The sequence below is a fragment of the Pelobates fuscus genome, chromosome 9 (assembly GCF_036172605.1).
Source record: "Pelobates fuscus isolate aPelFus1 chromosome 9, aPelFus1.pri, whole genome shotgun sequence".
Lineage (NCBI taxonomy): Eukaryota > Metazoa > Chordata > Amphibia > Anura > Pelobatidae > Pelobates > Pelobates fuscus.
In genome coordinates this window covers 121251132-121271817 of record NC_086325.1, presented here as the reverse complement: position 1 = coordinate 121271817, position 20686 = coordinate 121251132, and the positions used below count along the sequence as shown (strand labels likewise).

Genomic DNA, 20686 nt, shown 5'->3' with positions numbered 1-20686 from the left:
CTGTCTCACTTCCTAACTCTATCATCCACCCTCAATCCCCCTTCAATTCCTTACCACCCTTCCATCTTCTCCTCCTAAAGTACGAGTTGCTCGGAAACCAAGATTAGCGAGCAATCTAATTATATTCAAAACGCTACTCGAAACATTTAACCTTTATAACCTGAAGAAACTGTAGTATTGATTACCAGTTACAAATAGAAATTCAGGTTACTGTTTTCTTTCTTATTGCTATTTGTGTATTAATAATTACTCATTATTGTTTTGTTCCACTATTGATTACTGCTTAACTTACTTATACTATCTTAGTACTGATTGTGCTAAATTTTTAGTAACGTTACACCTTATACCTTAGAATACTAACGTAGGAACTGGAAGATCAGAGACTTTCTCACGTGGCAGCAGGTAGATAAAACCCTATAAAATAAAACACACCAATTATACTTTACAAAAAACACTCTTACTTTAAGACTTTCCTCAAATTTTCAACAGAAGAAATTTGATCTTGGCACTTGATACTGCACAGGTCGATTTCATATTCTTAACTAGATAAATTCATAGACTTAATACCGGTTCCGCATTTAACTGCGGCAATCCCACACTCAACGTAGGTCAATCACCACACACACGAATTGGTAATTATGACTACGGTCAATATTCTTACTCAAAATGCAAGGGGATTAAACTCTCCAGAAAAAAGATCTATAGCCCTCACTGACTTCAAAAGGCATAAAGCACACATAATATATATCCAAGAAACTCACTTTAGAAAAAATTCTGCCCCTAAACTCCGCAATAAAGATTACCCACTTGGCTACTTCAGTCATTATTCAGAAGCAAAATCCAGAGGAGTAGCGATTCTCCTGAGTCAACATATACAATTATCCTTCCAGGAACAACTGGTAGACGACTCAGGGAGATTTATATTTGTTAAAGGCAAAATTTGTAACACACAAGTCACTTTAGCCAATATATACTTGCCAAATAAGAAACAAAATCTCTCTCTCAAAAAAATACTAAACAAACTATCCATATTCAAAGAAGGTATCCTCATAATGGGGGGAGATATGAACATAACTCTAGATGAAACATTAGACTCTACATCTCAATCTAGAGAATATCAATCCCAAACACGTTCTCAAATTAAAAACTCCCTCTATGAGGCTCAACTTTTCGACAGTTGGAGAGCCATTAACCCTACCAAACGAGACTACTCCTTCTATTCTGCTCCTGCGGGCACTTACTCCCGAATAGATACAATTTTTTTGCAACATAGATATCTCTCGCTAATTAAAAGTGCAACATATGGTCCTATTACCTGGTCAGACCATGCCCATATGACACTGTCAATCTCACTACCAACTACACCTTCTCCATTCACACAATGGAAACTTAATGATCTAATTCTAAACGACAAAACAACATTACACAAGATAAAAGAGGCAACCACTCAATACTTCTCAGAAAACACAAGCCCCGACACTTCCTCTATCATGACCTGGGAAGCACACAAAGCAGTAATAAGAGGGGAACTTATCAAAGCAGCAGCAACACTCAAGAAAAATAGAGAAAAACAAGTAAACCAATTAACCAAAGACATTGTATCACTAGAAAGTAAACACAAAACCTCTCTTTCCTGGGATGACCACAAACTGCTATCTAGTAAACGCACAGAACTATCGACCATCCTACATCTACATGCTAGGAAAAAAATATCGTTAACAAAAAACATGTACTACACCCAAAGCGGAAAAGCGGGCAAACTTTTAGCAAAATCTATACAAACAGAAAGACAATCCTCTTTCATATCTGAAATTAAGAAAAAAGATGGGAACCTCACATGTCGCATGCCGGAAATACTATCATCTTTCCACGAATTCTACACTCATCTTTACAATCTCACAAACACGAAACCCACTTCCGAAGAAATAATGGAATTCATAAAACCTAGAATTAAACGTTCTATCCCCATAAACGAAATTAAATTCTTAGACAATCCCTTAACTACAGAAGAATTCATAACCACAGTCAAATCTTTACCTATTGGCAAAAGCCCAGGCCCGGATGGCTACACTGGAAGATATTATAAGGAATTAGCTAACATTTTGGCACAACCTTTCATCAAAGCTTACAATATGAGGAAACTTTCATCCTCTATACCTAGTTCAGCTCTTGAGGCAATCATCGCTATAATACCAAAACCTGGTAAAGACACAACACAATGCGGGAATTACAGACCTATTTCACTAATCAATATCGACTTAAAAATTCTGACTAAGATCATGGCTACTAGGCTCAAACCATTCATGCCGTCACTAATCCACTCAGACCAAGCTGGTTTTGTTCCTGGTAGAGAATCTAAAAACAACACAACGAAAATTATAAATATTATCCATTGGGCCCAAATACACAAAACACAGAGCGCCCTACTTGCCATTGATGCCGAAAAGGCTTTTGATAGAGTTAATTGGTCACTACTGAAACATACCTTGCAATACCTCAACTTTGGTCCTAGATGGATTGAATGGATTGATACCATATACTCGAAACCCACTGCAAAACTAAGAATCAATGGTCAACTATCAGACCCAGTAATGATCTCGAATGGCACAAGACAAGGATGTCCCTTATCGCCGCTCCTCTTCATATTAGTGCTGGAACCCTTCCTGCAAGGTATCCGTGACAATAACTCGATTAAGGGAATTCAAATCAAAAACCAAACCTACAAAATTACTGCATTCGCGGACGATCTACTTTTCACAATATCAGATCCACACAAAACTATCCCAAACATCATCACAGAAATGCAATTCTACGGAAAAATTTCATTTTTTCAAGCTAACCTAACAAAATGTGATCTGATGCCAATCTATCTTCCTGACTCTATCTGTCAAAAAATCAAATCCAAATTTGCATTCCAATGGAATACGACTTCTATTAAATATTTGGGAATACACATACCACACAAATTGTGGTATACTCTATATACTCAGTGAACTTCCCACCTCTGATTGACTCAATAACGAAAGACTTATCCAGATGGCACAAACCTTGCTTCGGGTTATTTTGTCGTGTAAACATTATTAAAATGAATATCCTTCCTCGTATCCTTTACCTATTACAAACAATCCCGCTATTAATCCCATCAAAATTTTTCTCTATTATCAAGTCTTTATTTTTGAAATTTATATGGGCACACAAAGCTCCACGCCTAGCCTATCAGACGCTGATTAAAACCCGAGAACAGGGAGGATTAAATCTACCAGATTTATACAATTTCTACAAAGCGACCCATCTACAAAGGCTTTATGAATGGTCGAATATTTCAAGCAAGCTTCAATGGGTAGAGTTGGAAAATAGCTTCTCAGAAGTTCCGCTTCACATACTCCCTTGGATTCAAATTGACAATCAACTTATGAGAAAACTCAACAGACATCCAACGATCTCTACTTCTTTACATATCTGGCTCAAACTGAGATCCCAAACAGAGGTAGCTCCATACCCGTCACCAATATACCCTTTAACATCAAATCCCTACTTACTCGAAGGTACTCAGGGGAAACAATGGGGTCTACAATACGAAGGCCCTTTCCTGAAACTTTGCGAAGCAACGAAAAAGAACAAACTAAAGCCCATAAGAGAACTTACTGGCACAGAAGAACATTCTGGGATTCAGTGTTTTTTCTATGAACAAATGAAACACTTCATTGACTCTAATCTGCTCTTACCGAAGGGTACGAGATCTCCTACCAAATTCGAATGTCTCTGCACCGAGCACCCGCCAAAACTCAAAATCCTCTCAGCTATGAACTCAATCATTAAAGAAGCACAGTCGCAAAACCTTCCCGCTTTCACACAAAGATGGGCAGAGGAACTCAAACTTACCCTTAATAACACACAATGGAAACAGGCCTTTACATTCATTCACAAAGCATCGACCTCTACACACGCACAAGAATGCAACTACAAAAAACTGACCCATTGGCACAACTCGCCAGTTAATCTACACAAATATTATCATAACTCCCTTGACCTATGTTGGAGATGCAACGCCCCAGGAGCCCACCACTCTCACATTTGGTGGCAATGTCCAATAATATACAAATACTGGGAAAGAATCCACAAGATCATTTTACTTATATTCCAAAAAACATTCCAATGCACTCCTGAACATTATATCTTTCTTCTCAAACCGAAAGAATTTACTAAACAAGATCACGCACTATTCTGCCATCTAGCAATGGCGGCATCGCAGCTCCTCCCTAAATATTGGAAACAAATTCAACCCCCTTCGATTCGGGAGTGGGTGTTAAGAGTCGAAGATATCAAATTGATGGAAAAAATCACATCAGCTAAACTAGGCAGACTCTCTAAATTTCACTCTATCTGGCATCATTGGAATACATATAACACCAATAAACCTCAGGTAACCGAATAAATAGTTACAAACATATTAAGGATCTACTCCTAACTTACTAATAACTGATGATACAAACCATTAACATAACATACATGTCGAACTATCTGCACCTCTTTATATAAGTCACAACCACTCCTAAATTCTCTTGATCTTCTGATTTCTATTTATACACACACAAACTACGTTGATATAGAAATGTACAGTGATAATGTTTTTCATATTTATACTATTAACTATTAACTTGTGTTATTTAGGATGATTTTTACCGTACATAGGTTGTTATTGACCTAAAGTCCCGTTCCAAAATCCACTGGATTATTATTAATGTGTAATCGTCACTGTTAACTTTCATATTATATCATAAAACCTTCAATACTTACTCTCTAATATTATGTATAAGTATTATGTAAAAAGTACTTTGAAACTGTATATTCTTCATAACATCCATTATAATGTTTTTTCTTGGAACATGTTAAAATAAGCGTATTATTTTCTGTTATCTCGCTATATCTGAATGTAAACATGTTATGTATAAAATACAAAACAATAAAAACTTTGAAATATATATAAAAAAAAAATAACCAGTAGACAATGCATATAGCCTACTATCACCATAGCAAGATTTAGTGGTTATGGTGCTTAGACTGCCACTTCAGTTCTGATTATAAAATGTTGTTGTAGGCAATAATGATTTAAAGATATTGTAGCAGTGCATTTATTAATGACAGTTGTTTGCCTAATACATAAAAAGGTACACTTAAAGCACCAGAGCAACAACCACATAACTGTGTTCATAACATTGCTTGCTTGCTTGTTTGTTTGTTTGTGTTTTTAACTTGATGGGAATAAATGATAGATTACACAGGTAAGCATATGAATATTTATTAGAGCATGGCAGCTGCTGAAAATCTGAATGATAAATGTAAAATGTTTGTGTATCTGTGCCTTTTTCTTTTATGCTTTAAAATAGGTTAATAAAATAGTAAACACTAAACAGTAGTATCCCTTTAAAAAGTAAAATAGGAAAATTCAACAAAGACTTAAAATACTTGTCTTGTACATGGAAATAAGGTGAAAGAATGTGAGGCATAGTGAATGTGTGAGAGTGAAAATTGGGTGAATGGGTGAGAATAGGGTCAGATAGCACACAGAGAAAACACATTGTAGTGAGCATATAATGGATTGGAGGGCATGGAGCCATGATCTGAACTAAAAAGGGTGCTAATTTTATGCACTTCAGAAAGGGATTAAATCAGAAAAGCGATAATAGTCTAAAAAAAACTGAGACTGAAAAGTGGTAACCATCACATTCAGAAAAATAACCTTTCAGTTAAAGAAAAAAAAAAATACAATATTTTATATGAAAGTACACAAATAGCAGATTTTGTCTCTCCACCCAATGTCTGATGCATCAGACTGCTTATAAAAACACACAAGAGACCAGATGAAAGCACCGATTACCTCTTAGAGGATTGCTTTTCAGCAGCGAGGGGGTTAAGTGATTGGAAATTCTCTTTCTTGCATTTAGTTTCTCTTGTGATGTGGGGATATGAATTTGACATAGAGTACATCTCTCAAAATAGCGACCCCAGAGGTCTTGTGAGATTTGCAATCAAAAGGGTTTTCTGGCACCATCGCAGAAGTGAATTTGCAAGTGATGGTTATTGTACTGTATCCCAACAGCTAGACATTTATTATGTTATATTTGTTCATATAGTGAGTTCATGCCATCCGCTCGTTAATATAGTTTATTTGAACCATTAACTATATATTTTGTAGTTGGGATGATTCCAAAAGGATTGGATTCTCTAAGCAAAACAGTGTACACTGCTTATTGAATATCAATTTTACCATAGACTTCAAAGGAGGAGCTGCTGTTCAGTGAACCCTTACTTTGCCAAAAGAACAATTCACCAACACATTAATTTACAACAAATTAGGCAGCTCCCCTTGCTGGCGATGAAGACTGGGTAAGCATAGTCCCTAGAGACATGTGCATGGTGTCTCTTCCCCTCACATTGTTTAATATCACATCCTCTCTGTTTGTTTACTCTATGCTGACTGCTGTCGTTAATTGGGTCTTATATACATCTTTGATCCAAAAAACACACTATGGCTTATTTTAAGGGGATATGTTATTTTAAATGTACGGTACAACAATAAATGTACAACAAAACATTTATTGAAATACAATCATGTCATCTTCTTGTAGAACATCGTCATAGCTCTCCAAACCCTGAATTCAGGCATGAGTTTCTTTCGACTCCATTTCCTGTAAAAACTTTGTCCCCAGTCTCGCATGTCCAGCAATAAAGTATTTTTGGTCCATGTAGCCTGCTCGTAGTGCACTGGCACCACAGCTGTCAGTGATTTTATCCCATGAATTCTTGACCCAAGCCACAACCTCTTGCAGGCTAAGCTTCACAAAGTTTCCACGCTGATTTATCTCCATTCTATTTTTGTAGTTATTGATTTTCATGAGCAAATGGTCCTTAAATGGCTTGTTTTGCAATATCAAGAGTCTGGAGATAGCCAGTCATTCCTGCAGGAATCAATTCTTTTCTCAGCAAGGAAGTTCTTAATGTCTTTAGCGTGGTAAGTGCTGGCTGAATCCCAGACCAGCAGAACTCTTTTGCCACCTCTCAAAACAAGTGGCAGCATGAAATCGACCCATATCCTTATAACTGCTTGTGTGCACCAGGCTTTTTTGGTTTTAAGAACCTAAATGCCTGAAACATGTTCAATCTCATCTTTCTTGCCCTTAGTGATGATTAGAGGTGGGGCATTCTTTCCATCCAGACAAATTACCAAAATGCAGGTAACGTGCGCTTTTGTAACCAGTGGAGGGAATGTAGTTTGTCAAGGCACCCCTATGATAAATTGTCATTTGAGATCCTTGGCCCATAAACACTGCAGTTTCATCCACAGTAATCACGTTGGAGCGCTGGTACTTAGAAAGGTTGATGCAATCAATAAAGAACTTGAATGCAAGTGCACATTTAATAATTTCAGCATCTTCCAGCTTGGACAGTGTTGTCAATCTTCTTAGAGACAGTTCATGTCGCTGAAGGAAGTCATCCAGCCAGTGTTATGATGCTTTGAAATCTTCTGGGGATAATTCTAACTGTGGTGCCATTGCAAGGGTTAATGCTTGAATATCAGCCGTGTGCACAACCAACGCCTTTGCTCTCCTGTCTGCAATCCATACAGATGATGCCTTCCAGCTCAGGAAATTATGGTTACTGACCTGATCCACACTTGCGCTTCTTGGCATTTCCCTCATCCACCTGTTGTTTGAGGTCATCATAGCCTGCTCTAATTTTCTGACCATTCGGAGATCCAACTTCTTCTCTTTGCAGAAAGCCATAAGATTCTTGCCCTGAGTGTCCTCCACAATTCCTTTCTTGTACGTGACGAAATAGCTCTTTCTTTTTGCACTCATCTTGTCTGGGTGTCAAAATATTACAGGCTTTCATTTTTACAACACTGTCGTAAAGCAAATTTGCTGGTAAGTGAGGATGCACTACTAGCAAGCATGTGCTAGAAAGCATGTCTACGTTCGGGGGAATTCCTCCGAACATAGACCAGTTCACTAGCACATGGAATCCAGCATGGAAGCTAGGGCTTATTTTTGGGGGATGTCTTATTTTAAGGAAATAAAGTGCACAGTTTGTAGTAATGATTAACAGGGAGGTGCACAGTTGCAGGAACAAGAGGTGTGGATTTATAATTTAATTTAATTTTTTACACTTAACGAATATGTTTTCTTAAAAAAGGACAAGTGAACATAATATTAAAAACCCTGGGAAATTACAGATCCCCTTTAAACTAGTTTTGTTACTTTCATAGTTTGCAAAGAGCTATGTTGTGGGCATTCCCACTTTGTGTGTAGCAACCAGGAAGCAAAGCTATATGTAGTTGTACTTACTTGAAGCTCATCCTTGCTGGCGCCGCCATCTTCTTTCTACAGTTTTTACTGTACACGTATATGCAAGAGTATACAAAATTGAGTTATTTGGGCAATCCTGGAAAACTATGGGATTCCCCATAGACCAATTTGCACAATAAGACACCTTTTTTTCCACATCAACAGTGACGGATATGTCAATGGCCAAATTAGTCTATGTGAAGCTCTGCCTTTAATCAACCAGGCCTTTACCCATAAGAAAACTACTCCTTGTCTCGTGATCTATTTTGATATTTTACATGGAAGATGTATACTTTGTTAATTGTTTATGTTTTATTTATTTGTTTGCTTGTATATAAAAATATATATATGCTGCACATGCAGTGAAGGAAAAAGTTATATTTTTTTCCCTTTTCTAGTTTTTGGGGGTATTTATTTTTATCTCTGGAAGCAGGTAGAGCAAATTTGTATCTCAGTTTTGATCACTTAAAAGGTGTGGAATTGAAATCCACAAATATGCTCCTAAATGTATATTGCTTGATTAATGCTGAGGCACCGTGTTTGCAGTTTTGTAGTTCATACATAGCCAAATTGCTGTTAGCATATTTTAAATTCAGGGACAGTTGCAACATTTATATAAGGATTGGCTTTTGACAATGACCCGTGTGCTTTAATCAAATAATTGACATTTTTATTTATGTTGTTTCCAGGTGAACTAGAATAAAAAAAGAAAGTACTTTACTCTGACATTGTACTTCAAGGAACACTATAGTGCCAGGAAAACAAACCTGTTTTCCTGGCACTATAGGGTTATCAGGTCCCCCCTCCTGCTGGGCTGAAGGGGTTAAAACCCCTTCAGCCACTTACCTTAATCCAGCGCTGGGCTCACTCGGCGCTGGTAACCTCTACTCCCCCTGCCGACGTCAGCTCCCAAGTGGAGCCGAATGCACATGTGCGGCCAGAGCCGCGCGTGCATTTAAACCGCCAATGTGGAAAGCATTACTCAATGCTTTCCTATAGGGATTTGAACTCATGCTGTGTGAGTTCAATGCAATTTTCTCACTGAGAATCGCGGAAGCGCCTCTAGTGGCTGTCAGGGAGACAGCCACTAGAGGCTAGATTAACACTGCAATGTAAACATAGCGGTTTCTCTGAAACCGCTATGTTTTCAGCTGCAGGGTTAAAACTAGGTTGACCTGGCACTCAGACGACTTAATTGAGCTGGAATAGTCTGGGTGCCTATAGTGGCCCTTTAATGTTAACTATAATTATATCATATTATATAAATCAATCAGTGTACATGCTTAGCTCATGAGGTGAGTTTTGAGTCCTCACATTTACACATATTTCTAACAGTTGGGTCAAACTTGCCACCCGTTAAGTCAAGACTCATGTGTAAGCAAAACATGTGCCTTAAAGCAGAGGTGTAACTAGATACCACTAGGCCCTGGTGCGAAAATTGCCCTGGGGCCACCATGTGTCTCAATTCCCCTGCAGGCCTCCGCGTGTTTCATTCCCCCCCCCCCTTATTTCCTACACTTGTCTCATTTCCCCCCCCAGCCCCTCAAAATGTCTTTTTCGCCCCCCATTCCATGTATCTGTCTCATTCTCCCACCCAGTCCCTCCACCTGTCTCAACTCCACAGCCCCTCTTCGTGTCTCACCCTCCCCAGCCCCTCCTACCACCCTCCTCCTCAGTCCCTCCATAATTATCTCCCCCTCCCCTCCTCAGTCCCTCCATGATATTCTATCAGTCCCTTCCTCAGTCCCTCCATGCTTCTCTCCCTCTCACCTCATCAGTCCCTCCATGATTCTCTTCTTCTCCCCTCCTCACCCCATTCGTGATTCTCTCCTACTCCCCTCCTCAGCCCCTTCATGATTCTCTCCTACTCCCCTCCTCAGCCCCTTCATGATTCTCTCCTACTCCCCTCCTCAGTCCCTTCATGATTCTCTCCTACTCCCCTCCTCACCCCCTCCATGAATCTCTCCTCCTCCCCAGTCCCTCCATGATTCTTTCCCCATCTTATCCCCAGTCCCTCCATGATTATCTCCCCCTCCTTTGTCCCTCATGATTCTCTCCCCCCACCCTCCCTAGTCCCTCCATGATTCTCTCCCCCCACCCTCCCTAGTCCCTCCATGATTATCTCCCCCTCTCTAGTCCCTCCATGATTATCTCCCCTTCCCTAGTCCCTCCATGATTATCTCCCCCTCCTTTGTCCCTCCATGATTATCTCCACTTACTCTGTCCCTCCATGATTTTCTTCTCCTCCCCTCCTCTGTTCCTCCATGATTATCTCCCCCTCCTTTGTCCCTCCATGATTATCTCCACCTACTCTGTCCCTCCATGATTTTCTTCTCCTCCCCTCCTCTGTTCCTCCATGATTATCTTCCCCTCCCCTCCTTACCTACTCGTCATGCGGTACCCGGTCTGACAGGAAGTGCTCTCGCAGGGGTCGACAGAGTGACTGGGCCCCCTGGAGTTACGGGCCTGGTCACAATTACGACCCTTTGCGACCGTGGTAGCTCTGCCACTGCATTAAAGGGGCAAGATAGTGCTAGGAAAACAACTTTTTTTTTTCCCTGCACTATTGTTTCCCTTTAAAGTTGTTTAGACTCAAGCTTCAGTTTCCTTTTTTTTTTTTTTTTTTAACTCAAGAATCAACTGATTTACTGATTTATTTCATAAAATGATACTATTTACTGATTTATTTTACAAAAAATATACTTTACTGTAGTAGCTGTATGGAATTTTGTTTTGTTGTTTTGTGTTTGTTGGTTTTTTTTTGGTTTGTTTGTGTTTCCGTATTTTGTTGCATTGTGCAATGCTATATTTTAAAGAGCAAAGGACGAACCATTACAGAATCCCTTTAAACCAAACTCGGCAAACATGAAAATATTGCATTATTCAGCTACCACATAAGGGACCCAGCAACATTTCAACCCTTTCTGTTTTTTATTCAAGAGTTGGGAAATAATATTGGGTCACTAATGTGGTTGTTCAATAAAGCTTTCTAGATGTGACATCTTGAGTGTTGGAATAGATGTTGTAATTTATTGATTTTCATTTTAATTTATTTAATATTAATATGAAGGACTATTTTGCTGTCTCTGAATAGTAAAACCCAATGATTGTGTCCAGTAATCACAACAATGACTTGTAATATTATTCCGTGATGATTATTTTGTGTTCTTAACCTCCTCATTACCAAACACTTTTTTGATTGAAAACATTTTAATATTTCTTTTTTTCTTTAACCAAAGGATGTTTAGCCAGCATATAAACATACCGTAACACAGAAATTGTGTCAATTTTGTGTATAGATCGCTTTGCAAACAAACTTAAAAACGAAAATTATGTGAATTAACACAATTTTTATTTTCAATCTTTCAGACATCCTTTAAAACAATATTAAGAATGTAATAGCGTATGGCATTAAACAGTGTCCTTTATCTTGGCAATATTTCAGACATTATTGAAAATGTTACTTTAACAGCAAAAATTCAGTTTTATTGACATACAGTTAGTTTGACAAAAATAGATAAAAATAGTCAAATATTTTACTTATAGGACCCTGAATGCAATACTAAGAAGTACAGCTTACTACAAATGGCAACAGAATTTGAAAATAATGCCTGTATTTGAGTATAATGCCCATATACAGTAAATACAGTTTGGTTAGGTAATTCTAGAATATACATATTTAAAACTGCTTTAGCAGTCTTTATTGATCTTTGGAATGCTAATGTAAAGCTAACAGTAAATTGGTAGAGTCAATTACCCCCTCTCCCCTTCCTGACTGTAGGAATGAAATTACCCATTGAAACATCTTTTACTTTTTTGAAGTATGCTAGGTAAGCATCTTCGGCAAACTTGCTGCCATTATTTTAGTGAATAGTGACTTCTGGCAAAAAAATAAATAAATAATAAGTTCACTACCGGCTGTTAATCATTCTTATAATGGACTAAATGTCGTACTGCAAAATATGTGAGCATTAAAAAGTTTATACTTGATTTTGTATCCTTTTCATTGATGCTTAGCAGAATACCTAATGCCCTGTATGATTGAGATTGCCCAGTTGCAGGATTAACAACTGTTAATTTCTGTATTTAAAGGCAGTGTTGCCATGTCTGCCTAACTCCACCTCTAGGTGTCAAAGACTCCCCACAGGCATGCATTGAGTCAATGCATCTGTACAGGAGATGCTGATTGGTGCAGCGTGGCCCTCAATGCTTTTTGATGAACTTCAATAATTTGTACACAGAGGTACTAATGGTGAGTAAAACACTTTATCTGAGTATTTCTTTGGTTGTATTTTACCCCTTATATAACACATGTGGTGGTAAAATGAAGAAAACAAAAATCCATTCTAGAGTGTGGGTGTAAGCATTTACATCTCATTCTGAGATATATAATTATATATTGTAGCAAATTTTGACAATTAGATTCTAGAGCATTGCTTGTAAGTATAATGAGCCAATGGTCTCCCTCATCTAATGAACCATTCTCCTGGCTAGTGAAAGTCGAAAAGGACAATTTTACTTTTTACTAACTGGATTTACTGATGGGTGGGCTTTTTTGCGATGTAACACACAGTTTTAGCAACATTTTACTGCCATTTGTTTTGGCATTCATTTGCACTTTCCCTGTTTTGATTTTCTCTTGTAATTCTACAGAACTTTCTGCTTTCATTAAGCCAGCTCTTTATTAGAAGCCTTCATTGCTCCACTGCGGCTGGTATCTTTTACTATAAATGTCTTTTCTTCACCGTTGTGCCAACATCTGCTGTTGTGGAATTCCTGCATCATCAGTTCATTACAGTTTAACCCCTTAATGACACAACTTCTGGAATAAAAGGGAATCATGACGGAATATATCTGTCGTCTGTCCTTAAGGGGTTAAAGCCAGTTGAGAGTAATAGGTATGGCCAGATTAGAATATTGACACAAAAGATAATGATAATTCAATAAATGCAGATTAATATATAATTGCCACATATTTAGTTTTTCCCATTGTCATATTGTTCCATTTAGGTGCTTGAAATAGAGATCCAGAAAAATAGCATGGGGGAATTAGAACAGAAAGTTGGCATTCAAAAACATATCTAAAAGATGCTGGATCAATGAGAATAAAAAAAATAGAAAAACTTTGTCACCATCAGTCACACGGATGGCAGCTCATCCACTTTATTGCTTTAAACTAACTACAGAGGAGGTAAAATACTTCAGAAAATCTGAAAAAAAAGACATTTATGGGTTTTATATCATTTTTTTTATAGCAAATTATTCCCTGTCTATTTAGTACATGACAATTAGGGAAATGGTCATCCTGTTTGAGGTGGCATACCCACCCTGTAGATTGTAAGCTCATGGTCTTTCTTGCTTAGCAGGGTTCTCATCTCCCGATCGCTATAGGAGAAATATCAGATAAATAAGTAGCAACACATTGGGATTCACAATCCCACTGAAGAGACGGAATGTTAAGATTATAGCTTTTTTTTTTTCTTTTTTCATTTGCATCACACTACCTGTCTGCTGGGTTCAGCTAAATGTTTAGTTTCTCTGTTTTGAAACAATAGAATTACAGAGCTGCAAAACTTTTCTTGTTTTATTTAAAAAAAAAAAATTTTTAATGTTCTTATGAAACCAATCAATTTAATCTCACAATATTGATGCATCACGCCTTCCATCTCACTAATTTGTGTTTCACTCCCAACCAGCCAAAGCGCAGTATCATTTTCCCTGCTGTGCCTGAAATAAGTTGCCGTACAGGCTTTCATTTGACTACTATACTGATTCTCAAAAACATCAGGAAGCTGTAACAACTTTTTAACGAGCTCCAATAAAAGAAGCCAAAGGAGTTTTTTTTTTTTTTAAAAAAAAAAAGCCCCTTCACTTTGCATTAGTTAGAATCTCTAAAGCCCAGAAATATATGCTACGACTAATGAGATCATCAAATACAACTCAGAAATGTAAACTAAATAACATACACTATGTGACCCATGTGGATTTCCAACAGGTTTCTTATGAACAGTAAAAATAAATACATTGGAAAATGTGTTGGAAACCTCCTTATTTCTTCTACTTAAAAAAAAAACAAAAAAACTTTTTTTTCACTCAAACTGTGGGTTTCACTAACGCTTCAAGCAGGAGAAAAACAAACAAACAAAAAAACATAAAATAAGTACCAGAACCCACCTATAGTCTTCACTTAGCTTATTGTATTAATTGTCTTTTAACATTTATTTTAAACAATTTGACTGTTTTTAACATTATCCTTACAACATGTTTGGTCAGTATCTGTCTTTTGAACTTAGAACATGCTATCAGAATGCATCTGGACTCTTCCTAATTGGTTTGTTACTTTGTATGTTTTTAACAAGTTATAATGGTTTTATAACTGGGAAATGGCCCTGGGAAATAAATAATAGGAAGGTTATGTGTCCCCAATATCTACATTGTATATACACTCAGGTGTTTAGTAGTCAATAGTTTTCTATCAACAATTTACATTGTTTCCTGCTTACTCGTTTTTATATAACTAGGGCTTACTGAAACATAAATGAAGAAGGAAAAAAAAAGAATACGAATAAAGCAATGGCATCCAGATATATTTTTGGATGTTCAGTATATATTCCAATATGCCCAGGGCCGGATTAAGAGCACAGTGGGCCTGGTGCTGACAATTATGATGGGCCTAATTACGGAATCTTATCGACCAAAAACACTAAAACAGTCATACCTCCCAAGCGTCATGTACCTGATGGAGATGGTGCTGGAGGGAAACTCATAGGATGCAGCTATAAGAAAAGACATACTCTATGCTAATCTCTCTCTAACTTATGCTTTCATCTTTCAAGTAAATCCATAACCCCTAACAGCAGTGTCCAGTGAAGCAGGAAGTCAATGGGCAGGGTAAAAGGGTGGGACACTGGTGCGAATCACGTGACCAGACCTGCCAAAAGGGGAGAACATGCCCAAAAAGGGGGCATGCCTGTCCAAAGAATTTGAAGGACAGCCTGGCATGAATGCATGTCAGGCTGCTTGCCAATCATGCAGGCATACTACGCAGGCAGCACCCTGAGCTTGACATAAATGTGTCTAAAGATGCGCTCACTCCATGCTTTCTAAGGACTGTCCCCTAGCACTCGCTGGTCCACTTGTCTCCTTACCTTATTACTAGCAGGCAGAAATGCCTGGTATATAGTCTGAGACAGAGAAAAGGTGTATGTAGTAAGTGTAGAAGAAAGGGGACATGCCACAGTGTTAGAGAGACCAATGTCTGGATTACTTAAGCTAATTTTATTGTCAGCCAGTCCACACAAGTTTTGTTCCCATACATCCCTCTTAAGCTTCCAAACTTAAAGGGACACTATAGTCACCAGAACAACTACAGCTTATTGTATTTGTTCTGGTAAGTAGAATCATTCCATTCAGGCCTTTTGCAGTAAACCCTGTCTTTTCAGAGAAAATAACTCCACTGGCCGCTCCTTAGATGGCTGCTAGAGGTGCTTCCTGGGGCAGTACTGCCCATTGTGCACCACTGCTATTCAGTGTCTCCACCCTCTGCATGCAGACACTGAACTTTCCTCATAGAGATGCATTGATTAAATTTATCTTTATGAGGAGATGCTGATTGGCCAGGGCTATGTTGGACTTGTGATGGCTCTGCCCCTGATCTGCCTAGTTGACAGTCTCAGCCAATCCTATGGGCAAGTATTGTAATTTGCTCAGACCACCACTTCTGATGATGTTAGCAGACAGTCAGTTCAGAGGCAGAGCCAGCAGCTGCAGACTTGAATACAAGTTATATTTTACTATACTATAGGGAGGCAAGAAGGGGCCAGGATGGTGGTTTTAACATAATAGGGTCAGAAATACATGATTGTGTTCCTGACCCTATAGTGCTCCTTTAAGCAAGAGTATGTGAAGAGTAGTTAGGGTTCCCACCTTTCTTGGGAAAAAATACCAGCCTTAATCATTTGTATAATCACAAGGAGTGACATCAGAGAAAATTCTGTAAAATCACCAACAAACTACTCACAGTTTGGTTCTGCTGTATAGATGGATTGCTCCCAATGTCTCCAAGTGTCTCAGTCTCGCAAGTCACCCAGTGTCTCAGTGTCCCTATGTATCACAGTGTCAGTGTCCCCATGTCGCCCAGTCCCCTAGTCTCCCAGTGTCTCAGTGTCCCCATGTTGCCCAGTGTCCCAATGTCTCAGTGTGTCCCCATGTCACTAGGATACTGGGGACACTGAGAGACATGGGGACACTGAGAGACCCGGGAACACACAGACATGGGGACACTGAGACACTAGGGACACAGACACTGAGATACATGGGGACACTGAAACATTTGGGGACACTAAGACACTAGGGACACAGAGACATGGGAGCACATACACTGGGAGACTAGGGGACACTGGGAGACTAGGGGACACTGGCTGGGAGACAGACACTTGGGGACACTGGAAGACATGGGGACAGTTGTGGACATAGACATGGGGACACTGGGACATATAGGGACACTGGGAGACATGGGGACACAGACACTGGGAGACTTGGGGACACTGAGACACTAGGGACACTGGCTGGGGGACATGGGAACACTGGGAGAAATGGGGACATAGTGTCTCTGTGTCCCAATGTCTCAGTGTCTCCCAATGTTCCTATGTCTCACAGTGTCCCCATGTGTCTCGGCGTCCCCATGTTTTCCAGTGTCCCCAAGTGTCAGTGTTCCCAGGTCTCCCAGTGTCTGTGTCCCAATGTGTCCTAGTGTCTGTGTCCCCTAGTGTCTCAGTGTCCCCATGTGTCCCTGCTGCCTTTCCCCCCATCCCTCACTTACTGTAGAGCTGCTGTCTGGAATCTGTGCCGTGTTGCTGCTCCCCCATGGATCAGTGAGTAGTAGAGAGAGGCAGGGATATGCTGTAACTTCCTATCCCTGCCTCTCTCCACACACAGTGACCCCTACTGGCCAGTGCTGGTATTGCAGAGTAATCTCCATTTATTCTGAGAAAAATACCTGTATTTGTATTGCCGGTATTACTGCAATACCGGCACGGACAGGCACACTCAAATACCAGCTGTGCCAGTAAAATACCAGTCAGGTGGCAAACCTAAGAGTAGTGTGTTAAAAAAAAAAAAAAAAAAAAAAAAAAAAATTTTTAAATGGGCCTATTCCATGGGCCTGGGCCTGGAGCTGCAGCTCCATCAGCCCCTGTGTTAATCCGGCCCTGAATATGCCAATTAACTGTATTTGGTAGTCACACCTGTAGTTTTCTGTCTCCCAAATATTACATGAACATAGAAGCTCTTAATAGCTGCATAAAAACCTAGCAAGCCATAATGCAAGCAATGCTACCTAAGACATATTTACCATTACATGTGGACCTAAAAATATATTCAGCAACCTTGGACTTTATCTGTCTCTTCACTCTAACACGTAAACCTCTCCTCTGTTTCCCAGACCATCTACATTAGAGGTCTTTTTACATGAACATGTATTTCTGTATGTGCCAGGATTTCTCGATGCCTTACATCAAATTCATTGTGATATCAAAGGATATAAACTATTTTTTGCATTTCCATATAATTGTGCAAGGTTACAAACAGCTTGATAATGCATACATTAGATACAATATATCATACATATACATACACATGTAAAGTAAATAAATAATTTCTAGCTAAACTTGTGTGTGTTGGAAAAATGGCATCACCAGAGGGTTGTGAATATTGTTGACATATGCTAGTGATTGTGTCACATTTTTATCATTAGTTAAAGGGACACTATAGTCACCAGAGCAACTACAGCTTATTGAATTTGTTCTGGTGAGTAGAATCATTACCTTCAGGCTTTTTGCTGTAAACACTGTCTTTTCAGAGAAAATGCAGTGTTTACATTACAGCCTAGTGATAACTTCACTGGCCACTCCTCAGATGGCTGTTAGAGATCCTTCCTGGGTCATGGCTGCCTAAAATGCATCCAAACATTCAGTGTCTCCTCTGCATGCAGACACTGAATTTTCCTCACAGTGATTCATTGATTCAATTCATCTCTATGAGGAGATGCTGATTGGCCAGGGCTGTGTTTGAATTGTGCTGGCTCTGCCCCTGATCTGCGTCTTTGTCAGTCTCAGACAATCCTATGGGGAAGCATTGTGATTGAATCAGACTACCACTTCAGCTGATGTCAGCAGGCAGTGGGCAGGTCTAAAGGAAACAGGCACAAAGCCTGCAGCCTCAGACTTGAATACAAGTAAGATTTACTATATTTAGGGAGGCATGAGGGGACCAGGGTGGCTAGATGGTGGGTTTTAACCCTATGGGGTCAGGAATACATGTTTGTGTTCCTGACCCTATAGTGCTCCTTTAATAACCCATCTTTTTCTCTATCCAAATTACAAAGTATATATCAAAGTATATATCTCTTGAGTCAAAAGATTATATACTATAATCACCAAAACAACTTTAGCTTAATGAAGCAGTTTGGGTGCATAGATCACGCTAATGCTCACTGCTGTTTAGGAGTTAATTCACTTTTTTTTTTATTATTATTACTATTATTATTATTATTATTTTATTTTTATTTTTTTTATTCAACCCCTGCCACACCACCCCTGGCTGTGACTGACATGAAAATAATTATTTTACTTTCTTTAGATAAGGTGTGCATTATTTTCAGGGAGATGTGCGGCTAATGTAGCTCCAGACAGGTCTTTACTGCATTACAGTTGCATAAGAAATTAGTCCTACACACAAGAGCGTTTTAATGACAAAAACTTGACAAACGTCTTGAAATACATCATCTGAACAATGTTTTGAGGTATGGTAACTGTAGTATAAGCGGAATAATTGACTCCAGGCCATTGAATTATTAATTCAATTCAACGGCAAAACACAACGAGGGAACCGGCTGGTTGTCTAAATAAACATATATAAAAAGAAATATAGTGTAATACAGTTTTACAATATTAACACTGCGCAATATGAAATGCACTCACCGAATCTTGGACAGTTCAGGCATATATGGTGCCACCCCTGATGATATGGGGGGCTGGGGGAATCCCCCTGGACACTTCCACTCAAAATGCCGCTTTTTTCATACCTTCACCCGGAGTCCTGCATTTTGAGTGGAAGTGTCCAGGGGATTCCCCCAGACCCCGATATCATCAGGGGTGGCACCATATATGCCTGAACTGTCCAAGATTCGGTGAGTGCATTTCATATTGCGCAGTGTTAATATTGTAAAACTGTATTACACTATATTTCTTTTTATATATCTTTATTTAGACAACCAGCCGGTTCCCTTGTTGTGTTTTGTATATTCTTGTGTTCAAGTTGATTGCTAGCTGGGAGCGATCTGAGGGAGGCTGTATTTACCTACCACTGATAAGTATCCTTGTATATAAGTGTGTGTAAAGGGGGAATTCTTAGTTTTTTTCATATGTAACTATGTAAGTCTGCATCCGTGTGTGTGCATTTGAATTGTGTTGCTGAGTCACTTCTAGCTATGATGTAAAGGTGAAGTGGAGAATTGTAGGTATAATGATTATTTTATTTTTTTAAGAACATGTCTTGATAGGTGACTATCAGTAGTAGTGGGCATTAAGTGTTATGTGAATGGAGGATGTCCTTTGGACTGACATCAGAAAAATGTTTGTTAACCCTTTATTTGGCAGATGGACACTGTAGTGTTTGGAATACACTTTTGTATTCCTAACACTATAGTATTCCTTTAAAGTGAAATATTCTAAATTACCTGTATCATTATGCAGTGGCTCATCCTTGAAGCTGCTGATGTCTGAGTGAAATAAAAAAAAAAAAATAATAATAATAATAAAAAAATAAAAAAATGTCGATTTTAAAATCTACCAAACTATTCATTTGAGCATGAGATGTAGTTTGAAAATGACGTTTCCACGACTTCTTGCGATCGTTTGAAATATATTTGGCCTTTTTCTGTACCTTCACAGGAAAAGCAACTCTGGTTATAAATTATTACAATATATGCAGACATTTTCATTTCAGTTTTGTCAATACCAATGACTCCCCAAGCACAAACTATATCACAGAATAAGACGAAATGGCATTCATAAAACATTTATATGTGCAGCACAAACTGAATGTTGGCAGTTTGTTATCCAGAAAGTAAATTAGCATAAAAAAAAAAACCACCATGAAAGACCATGAAGTAATATCACTGATGTTACTTTTCCATTGCAGTCGGACATTTATCCTTTGTGTGAGAATCCTTGTGAAATAATTATGGGGAGTTCATGGATAAAACTCAGATGTGTGCATCTTTGCAGAATACATGCTTTGGAGATATTGGGTTAGTCCATTTTTAATCACGGAAATAGCAA

The 20686-nt window shown here is 38.7% G+C and overlaps 1 protein-coding gene across 1 annotated transcript in view; it reads left to right on the top strand.

The window, feature by feature from the left end:
• The window catches only part of DENND1A (DENN domain containing 1A), a 920735-nt gene that overhangs the window by 735835 nt on the left and 164214 nt on the right, over window positions 1–20686 (top strand). The window lies entirely within an intron of this gene.